Raw genomic sequence first — 8,717 nt, 5'->3', positions numbered from 1 at the left:
CATAAGGTTTGGTCAATCTGCCCCCTTGAGCCCTTGTAGTTGTTTTGGAGAAAAACAAACCCTTCAGAGTGTTGAATGGAGGGGTGAGAGCCTCCTGGAGCTCAACCCATAAGCAGCACACTTCGACCCACTACATAACACCCCTAGATTTTGCATAGACTCTACAGATTTTAAAATGCCCCTGAATTGACATGGTAAGTAGTGCCTCCAAGGCCAGAAAGCCCCAGACCCCAGCCCTCATGAATACTCCTGATAGGAAGACCCTACTTACAAGTGATTTACAGAAATGAGAAGATATAACTGGAAATGATATCAACTGTAAATGGCCAAAATGCAATTGTCCAGGTACCTAAATTAATTCTTTTGCGTGCAAAAATTAGAAAAATGCTGGCTCTAAAATTAAACGGAATGAATGAATGGGAAGCATATCTTGATATGGAAATTAGAAGCTTCTAAGGAGAAGCACAGATAAATTCTTAAAGAAATTAATAAGTTTTAGAGACTGTTTCTGATCTACGCTGAAGCTAGTAAATGCCTACACCCCATTCCTCCCCCTTCTATCCTCCTGCACTACATCCTTTGTCTCTGAACTTCCTGGTCCTTCCTGTCTCTGGACTGGCCCTTCCCCTTCCTTCTTTCTCCCCTGTCTCCTTCACTACCACTCCTTTCTGACTCAAGAGAAAATGAAAACAGGAATTCTAACAGCTCCTTTTGGAGAAAAGTTTGTCTCAGCCAGAGAGGAACAGACAGTTGTTCCCAATTTTATCCAGGAACCGGATAGATTCACCAAGAAATTTAACTGTTGGAACATGTAACCCTGGCCATTCTCACCGATTTCAATTAACTGGTTTCTGGGAGCAGAAGCAACAGAATTGCTAAATAAGGATTGCAAGAAATCTCCTGTAGAGAAGTCCGCCCACCATAAGGATTATAGGAAACTGAAATGGGATTTAGAAAAACAGAAACAAGCATAGGGCTGTTCTGAGGACTAAGAAGGCATCTCCCCTTCTCCTTATTAATAGTTTAGAGGAAATTAAAATTACCAGGAAAAGAGGGAGCTTATAATTCTTTGTGCAAGGTCCTGTAAGTCTCCCAATAAGAAACCAAATAGTAAAAATGGAGGTTTATACACAATCTCGGAGCTATAAATAAACTAGTTATTCCCAGACATCCTGTGGTTGCAAATTCACACACCTTCTCAGCCATTCCTGTGACTCAATATCTTTCAATAATATATTTATATAGTGCCTTTTTCAGCATTCCAGTAGAAAAAGACAGCCAATACATCTTTACTCTAACCTGGGAAAATTACAAGTTTACTTGTCAGTATGTCCCAGGGGTATACTAGGAGTCCCACCTATTGCTTAGAAACTAAAAGCTAATTTAAATAATGTTAAATTTCCTAGATATTCCACTCTAATACTACATGTGGGTGATTTTGTTTTATGCTCTAGAAATTGCTAGACTCCCAAAAGGACACAATATACCTATTACAATAGCTTGTTCTACAGGGGCATGGATATCAGAGAATAAGTTCTGACTCCAGTAAAACACTTTAGTCTGATATCTAAAGTTTGGCTACTAATTAACCCTGAAAAAGAAAAACCCAGAGGAATCCCTCTTTTCCTCTTCAAAAACAAACAAAAAATAATAAAGCATCTTAGAGGATACCTGGGTTTAACTGAATATCTTCATAATTGGGTTCCAAATTTTTTATTAATGCCCCAGCCTCTGTTATGTCTTATTAAAATTAAATCGACTTGATACAATTCAGTAAAACCTGGAAATAAAACAAGCTATAAAGTCTCTGAAGAATTATCTAAATCTTTCACTCTGGGACACCTTAATTATAGAAATGTAAACTCAAAAATTGACCTATAGGTTATTGTAGTCAGCAACTAGAGTTGGTAGCCAAAGGGCTCCCTCCCTGCATGACAACCATTTCTGCTATAAACATATTATGCAAACAAACAAAAGGGAGTTATGGGCTCTCCTTTGTTTATGTTCCTCACTCTATTAAATCTCCACTGAGTTCTCAGCACATTCGACCACTGGTCAGCTGATTGGCTCTTGCCTTCTGTAGCTAATTGCACTTAAACTGGATACAACAGTCTTATCCCAGCCACGTTGCTACTTACTTTACTGGATAAAGACATCCATGATTGCCTTTTGCTGACTCAACAATTTATCCCTAGGAATGGTTCATAGGAAACTCCTTAATAATGCTGACTTAATTTGATTCACAGATGGATCTTTAAAGGATAATCAGGAATGTTATCACACTGGATATGCGAAAACTTCCAGTGGACATAATTGGAGGTTCTTATCTACCTAAATATAATATGCCCAACAGGCCTAATTCTAATTCAGGCTTGTCGATTGGGCAAAGATCAGATAAGCAGTATTTACACTGATAGTGATTATGCCTTTGATATAACTGGCAACTTTAGAAAGTTCTGGAAGCAGCAAGTCTTCCGTATTTCCTAAGGCAGCCCATAAAGAATGGAAAATAGGTTGCAGAACTATTGGATGTAAAACACAAAAATTTAATCAATTGGCAATTATCAAAGTTCCAGAACATTCTAAAGCTGCTACCATGGAAGCAAAAGGAAACTATTTAGCTAATGTTACAGCTAAACCTGTTTTATCATTCCCAAGGGAAAGGGACAAAGGTCCTGTATATCCAAGACTTCATGGCTCTCAGAAGTGACCCTAAACTCTGTGCTGTCTGCAAACTAGAAAAACATACCCACATGGGAAGAGACAGTCCAGAAATGGGTGACTGGATTTGTTGAGTCTGTTGTTGAGGTATTTAAATAAATAAACAAATAAATGAATAATAATGTCCTTGTTTTATAATGCAGTCCTTACAGGGCCATAGGTGTGGCTCTAGAAATTCAAAGCTCACCAAATCCTATCTGGGCCATCTTTTATTTTTTTATTATATTTATTTATTTAATTTATTTATTTTTGTTACAGATGTTTCTCCTTTCCCCCCACTGATTCCCCCCTACCCCTCCCATCCCTACCCTGTCCCAAGCTTGGTTGTCCATGTCCATTGTTCATGCACATATGCATATAAGTTCTGTGGTTTATCTCTCCCCTACCACCCCCTCTTCTGGGGATTGTCGGTCTGTACCCCACTTCCACGTCTCTGGGACTACCCCATTCCTCAGACTGTTATGTTCATTATATTCCACAAATAAGTGAGATCATATGATACTTGACTTTCTCTGTTTGGCTTGTTTCACTGAAAATAATACTTTCCAGGTCCCTCCATGTCGTCTCAAAGGATAAGAGATCTTTCTTTCTTACAGCTGCATAGTACTCCATTGTGTATATGCACCACGGCTTTTTTATCCATTCGTCTACTGATGGACATTTGGGCTGTTTCCAGATCTTAGCTATTGTAAATAGTGCTGCTATGAACATGGGGGTACATATAGTCTTTCTGATTGGTGTTTCAGGCTTCTTAGGGTATATTTCTAGAAGTGGGATCACTGGGTCACATGGAAGTTCAATTTTTAATTTTTTGAGGTAATACCATATTGTTATCCATAGTGGCTGCACCAGTCTGCATTCCCACCAGCAGAGCACTAGAGTCCCCTTTTCTCCACACCCTCGCCAACACTTGTTTGATGATTTGTTGATGGCGGCCATTCTGAGAGGTGTGAGGTGATACCTCATAGTTGTTTTAATTTGCATCTCTCTGATGATCTTCATATGTCTCTTGGCCATTTGTATGTTCTGTTTCGGGAGGTGTCTTTTAGTTTCTCTGCCCATTTTTAAATTGGGTTCTTTGTCTTCCCTTTGTGGAGTTGCATGAGCACTCTATATATATTGGAAATTAACCCCTTATCTGATATATCATTGGCAATTATGCTCTCCCATACAGTGGGTAGCCTTTCCATTTTGATGATTGTATGTTTTGCTGTGCAGAAGCTTTTGAGTTTGAGGTACTCCCATGTGTTCATTTTCTCCTTTGTTTCTCTTGTCTTAGGCATTGTATCAGTGAAAATTCTGCTGTTTGTGATGTCTGAAATTTTGTTGCCTACATTTTCTTCTAGGATTTTTATGGATTCACGAGTTACATTAAAGTTTTTTATCCATTTTGTGTTTATCCTCATGTATGGTGTAAGTTGGTGGTCTAACTTCATTTTTTTTTTGCATGTAGTTATCCAATTTTTCCAACACCATTTATTAAAGAAGCTGTCTTTACTTCATTGTGTGCTCTTGCCACCTTTGTCAAATATTAATTGAGCATAATGTCTTTGGTCAACTTTTGAGTTCTCTGTCTTGCTTCGTTGATCTATATGCCTGTTCTTATGTCAGTACCAGGCTGTTTTGATTACACTGGCTTTGTAGTATAACCTAATATCCGGTATTGTGATCCCTTTTACTTTGTTCTTCTTTTTCAAGATTGCTGTGGCTATTCAAGATCTTTTTTGGATCCATATAAACTTTTGGAGAATTTTATCTAGTTTTATGAAATATGATGTTGGTATTTTAATGGGGATTGCACTGAATCTATAGATTGCTTTGGGTAGAATGGACATTTTAATGCTGTGATTCTTCCAATCCATGTACAAGGTATATACTTCCACTTTTCGATATCTTCCTTTGTTTCTTTTTTCAATGTCCAATAGTTTTCTGAGAAGAGGTCCTTCTTTGGGTAAATTTATTCCTAGGTTTCTTAGTTTTTTTGTCAATGGTAAATGAGATTGTTATTTTTTGCCAATGGTAAATGGTAAATGAGATTGTTATTTTAGTTTCTCTTTCTGTGAGTCCATTGTTTGTGTATAAGAATGCTGTTGATTTCTTGATGTTAATTTTATATTCTGCTACTTTGCCAAATTTATTTATTAGCTCTAGTAGGTTTTTGATGGAATCTTTAGGGTTTTTGTATGTGCAATATCATGTCATCTACAAATGATGACACTTTTACTTCCTCTTTCCCAATTTGTATCCTCATTATTTTTTCTTCTCGTCTGATTGCTGTGGCTAAGACTTCCAGTACTGTGTTAAATAAGAGTGGAAAAGTGGGCATCCCTGTCTTGTTCTTAAGGAAAATGCTTTTAGTTTTTGCCCACTGAGGATGATATTGGCTGTAGGTTTTTCATATATGGCCTTTTTTACGTCAATATATGATCCCTCTATTCCCACATTGCTGAGCGTTTTTTATCAGAAATGGGTGCTGGATTTTGTCAAAGGCTTTTTCAGCTTCTATTGATGTGATCATATGGCTTTTATCTTTCATTTTGTTTATGTGGTGTATCACATTTATTGATTTGTAAATATTGTACCAGCCTTGCATCTCTGGGATCATTCTCACTTGGTCATGGTGAATAATTTCTTTGGTGTATTGCTAGATTTGATTTGCTAATATTTTGTTAAGGACTTTGGCATCTATGTTCATTAGTATATTGGCCTATAGTTTTCTTTCTTTGTAGTGTCCTTATCTAGTTTTGGAATTAGAATTATGCTGGCTTTATAAGTCTTGGAAGTCTTCCTTTTTCTTGGATTTTTTGGAATAGTTTGAGGAGAATGGGTGTTAGATCTTCTTTGAATGTTTGGTAAAACTTCCCCATAAAGCTGTCCAGGCCTGGCTTTTTGTTTGCTGGGAGTGTCTTGATTACATCTTCAATTTCCTTAATTGTTATTGGTGTGTTCAAGTTTTCTATCTCTTCCCGGTTCAGTTTTGGGAGAGTGTGTGTTTCTAGAAATTTGTCCATTTTGTCTAGATTGTCCAATATGTTGGCGTATAATTGTTCATAATATTTTTTAATGATCCTTTGTATTTCTGTGATGTCAGTTGTTACTTCTCCTCTTGCATTTCTGATTTTGTGTATTTGGGTCCTCTCTTTTCCTTTCTTGATGAGTCTAGCTAAGGGTCCATCAATCTTGTTTATCTTTTCAAAGAACCAGCTCTTTGTTTCATTGATCTTTCGAATTGTTTTTTTTTTTTTAGTTTCTATGTTGTTTCTTTCTGCTCTGACCTTAACTATTTCTTTCCTTCTTCTTGCTCTTGGTTTTTATTTTTGTTTACTTTATGGTTCTTTAAGTAGTGAGGTTAGATAGTCAATTAGAAATTTTCTTGTTTCTTGAGGTAGGCCTATAGTGCTATGAACTTTCCTCTCAGGACTGTTTTCGCTGCATCCCATAGATTTTGTGTTGTTGTGTGTTCATTTTCATTGGTTTCCAGAAAGTTTTTAATTTTTTCTTGATCTCCTTGATAACTCATTTGTTGTTTAATAACAATACATTTAGCCTCCATGTGTTTGAATGTTTTTGCATGTTCTTGTTGCAATTGATTTCTAGTTTCATGCCATTGTGATCTGAGAAGGTGCTTTATATGATTTCAATCTTCTTGAACTTGTAGGGACTTAGTTTGTGTCCTAACATGTGCTCTATCTGTGAGATTGTCCCATGTGCACTTGGGAAGAATGTGAATTCTGCAGTTTTGGGGTGTAATTCTCTGTGGATGTCTTTTAATGTCTATTAATGTCTAGTGCTTCCTTTAGAGTCTCTATTTCCTTGCTAATTGTTTGTCTAGAAGATCTATACACTGATGTCAGAGGGGTGTTGAAGTCCCCTGCTATGATTGTATTGTTGTCAATTTCTCCTTTGAAGGCCTCCAGAAGTTTATTAATTTTTTTTTTTGTCTGGGAAGCTTTTTATTTCAACTTTTATTTTGAATGATAGCCTTGCTGGATAGAGTAGTCTTGGGTTCTGACCCTTTTTTTTCATTACCTTGATTACTTCATGCCATTCCTTTCTGGTCAGTAGTGTTTCTGTTGAGAAGTCAGCTGATAGCTTTATGGTGGTTTCTTCCTAGGTAACCTGTTGCTTATCTCTTGCTGTCTTTAGGATTCTCTCTTTGTCTTTAATTTTTGGCATTTTAATTATTATGAGTCTTTGTGTGGGCCTGTTTGGGTTCTTCTTACTTGTGACTCTCTGTGCTTCTTGGACTTGTATATCTTTTTCCTTCACCAAGCTAGGGAAGTTTTCTGTCACTATTTCTTCAAATATATTCTCTAGCCCTTGCTTATGTTCTTCTTCTTCTGGCACACCTATGATGTGTATGTTCTCATGCTTTATGTTGTCCCACAGTTCTCTTAGGCTGTCCTCCTGTTTTTTAATTGATTTTTCTTTTTGTTTCTCTGATTGAGTGATTTTTTTCTACCCTGTCTTTTTTTTTTTATCCTCAACCAAGGACATTTTCACATTTTTTGTTCAGATAGAGTGGGATAGAGAGAGACGGAGAGAGAGAGAGAGAGACATCAATGTGAAAGGCACACATCGAGTGGCTGCCACCTGCACAACCCAACCAAGGCCGGAGACAAACTGCAGCCAAGGTACATGCCCTTAGCGGGAACCAAACCCGGGTCTCTCCAGACCACAGGCCAATGCTATAACCACTGAGCCAAACCGGCCAGGGCTACCCTGTCTTCTAATTTACTGATCCGGTCCTCGGCTTTGTGTACTCTGCAGGTTATTTCTTCCAATATGTTCTTTATTTCTGCTATGTCATTATTCATTTCCAATTGGTTGGTTTTCAGTGTTTCTATATCTTTACTCATGCTACTGAGCTCTTTACTCATGCTGTTGTTGCACTTGTTCCTGATTATTGCTCTGAACTCTCCCTCTTACATCTTGCCTAATTCTATGTCATTCATTTCTTCTCCTGCAGAATTGTCTTGTTCTTCCATTTGGGATTTGTTTCTTTGTTTCACCATTTTGGCTTTCTCAGTCAGTTTTGGAGCCTGCCAAATTTTCCCTGTGGTTGTTGGTGTTCTGCTGATTGTAGCTCTCTCTACTGGGCTTGGATGAGTGTCAAGTCTTACTTTCCTGTGTAGTTTTGCAAGCTAAGGAAAGGGTCGGTTATCCTCTAGCTATTTGCCTGGAGGCCATTATTTTCAGTTGTTTGATGAGCCTCGGGTGGCTCTTGCTAACTTATTCAGTTGAGATGTTAATGAACCTCAATTTGCATTTCCCCTGCCTGGCCTGGTGGTATTGAATTCCTGTGGGAGGGTCCTTTGCTTCTCCCCAGAGTTCTAGGAAGGGGCTCTTTGAGTAAGATGGCCACTGTCCTGAGTGGTAGCGACCCAGCACCGAACTCCCGGCGTCCACCCCTCCCGAGCCAACAGTTCTGGACTTTCTCCATTCAGTTCCAGTCCAGTCCGCCCTCCCTCAGCCAGAGAATAAGGTGAGAGGCTATAGCTGATTTGCCAGTGAGGCCCTTACTAGCTTATTAAATTGAGATGTTAAGGAGCCTTAATTTGCATTTCTCTGGTCTGGCCTGGTGGTGTTGAAGTCCTGCAGGAGGGGCTGTTGCTTCTCCACAGGGCTCTGAGAAGGGGCTCTTTGAGTAGTATGGGTATCATCCTAAAAGGGAGTGATCCCACACAGAACCCCCTGTGTCCACCCCTCTGGATCTCGGAGTCTTCTTTCCACTCAGTTTCAGACCAGTCCCCTCCCGCTCTGTCCAGGCCCAAGGTGAGTGGCTGTAGCTGGCTTGGTGCTTTTCTTTTTTTAAAAAAACCTCTGCTTTCTCAGTGGGAAGCACACACTGCTAATACAACTCCCCGCAGACTCCCAGTCCGTGCCCGCATGCCTCTGCAATTCCCACCAGGCTCGATTTGGTGTCCCTGGGTGTAGTGGTTCTGTCCAGCTGTTCTTTAGGTGGTGTTTCCTGATAATTTGTTTTTATTTTAGTT

The sequence above is a fragment of the Molossus molossus genome, unplaced genomic scaffold, assembly GCF_014108415.1.
Source record: "Molossus molossus isolate mMolMol1 unplaced genomic scaffold, mMolMol1.p scaffold_m16_p_22, whole genome shotgun sequence".
In the NCBI taxonomy this organism is placed as follows: domain Eukaryota; kingdom Metazoa; phylum Chordata; class Mammalia; order Chiroptera; family Molossidae; genus Molossus; species Molossus molossus.
Note: the sequence above shows the minus strand (reverse complement) of the source record.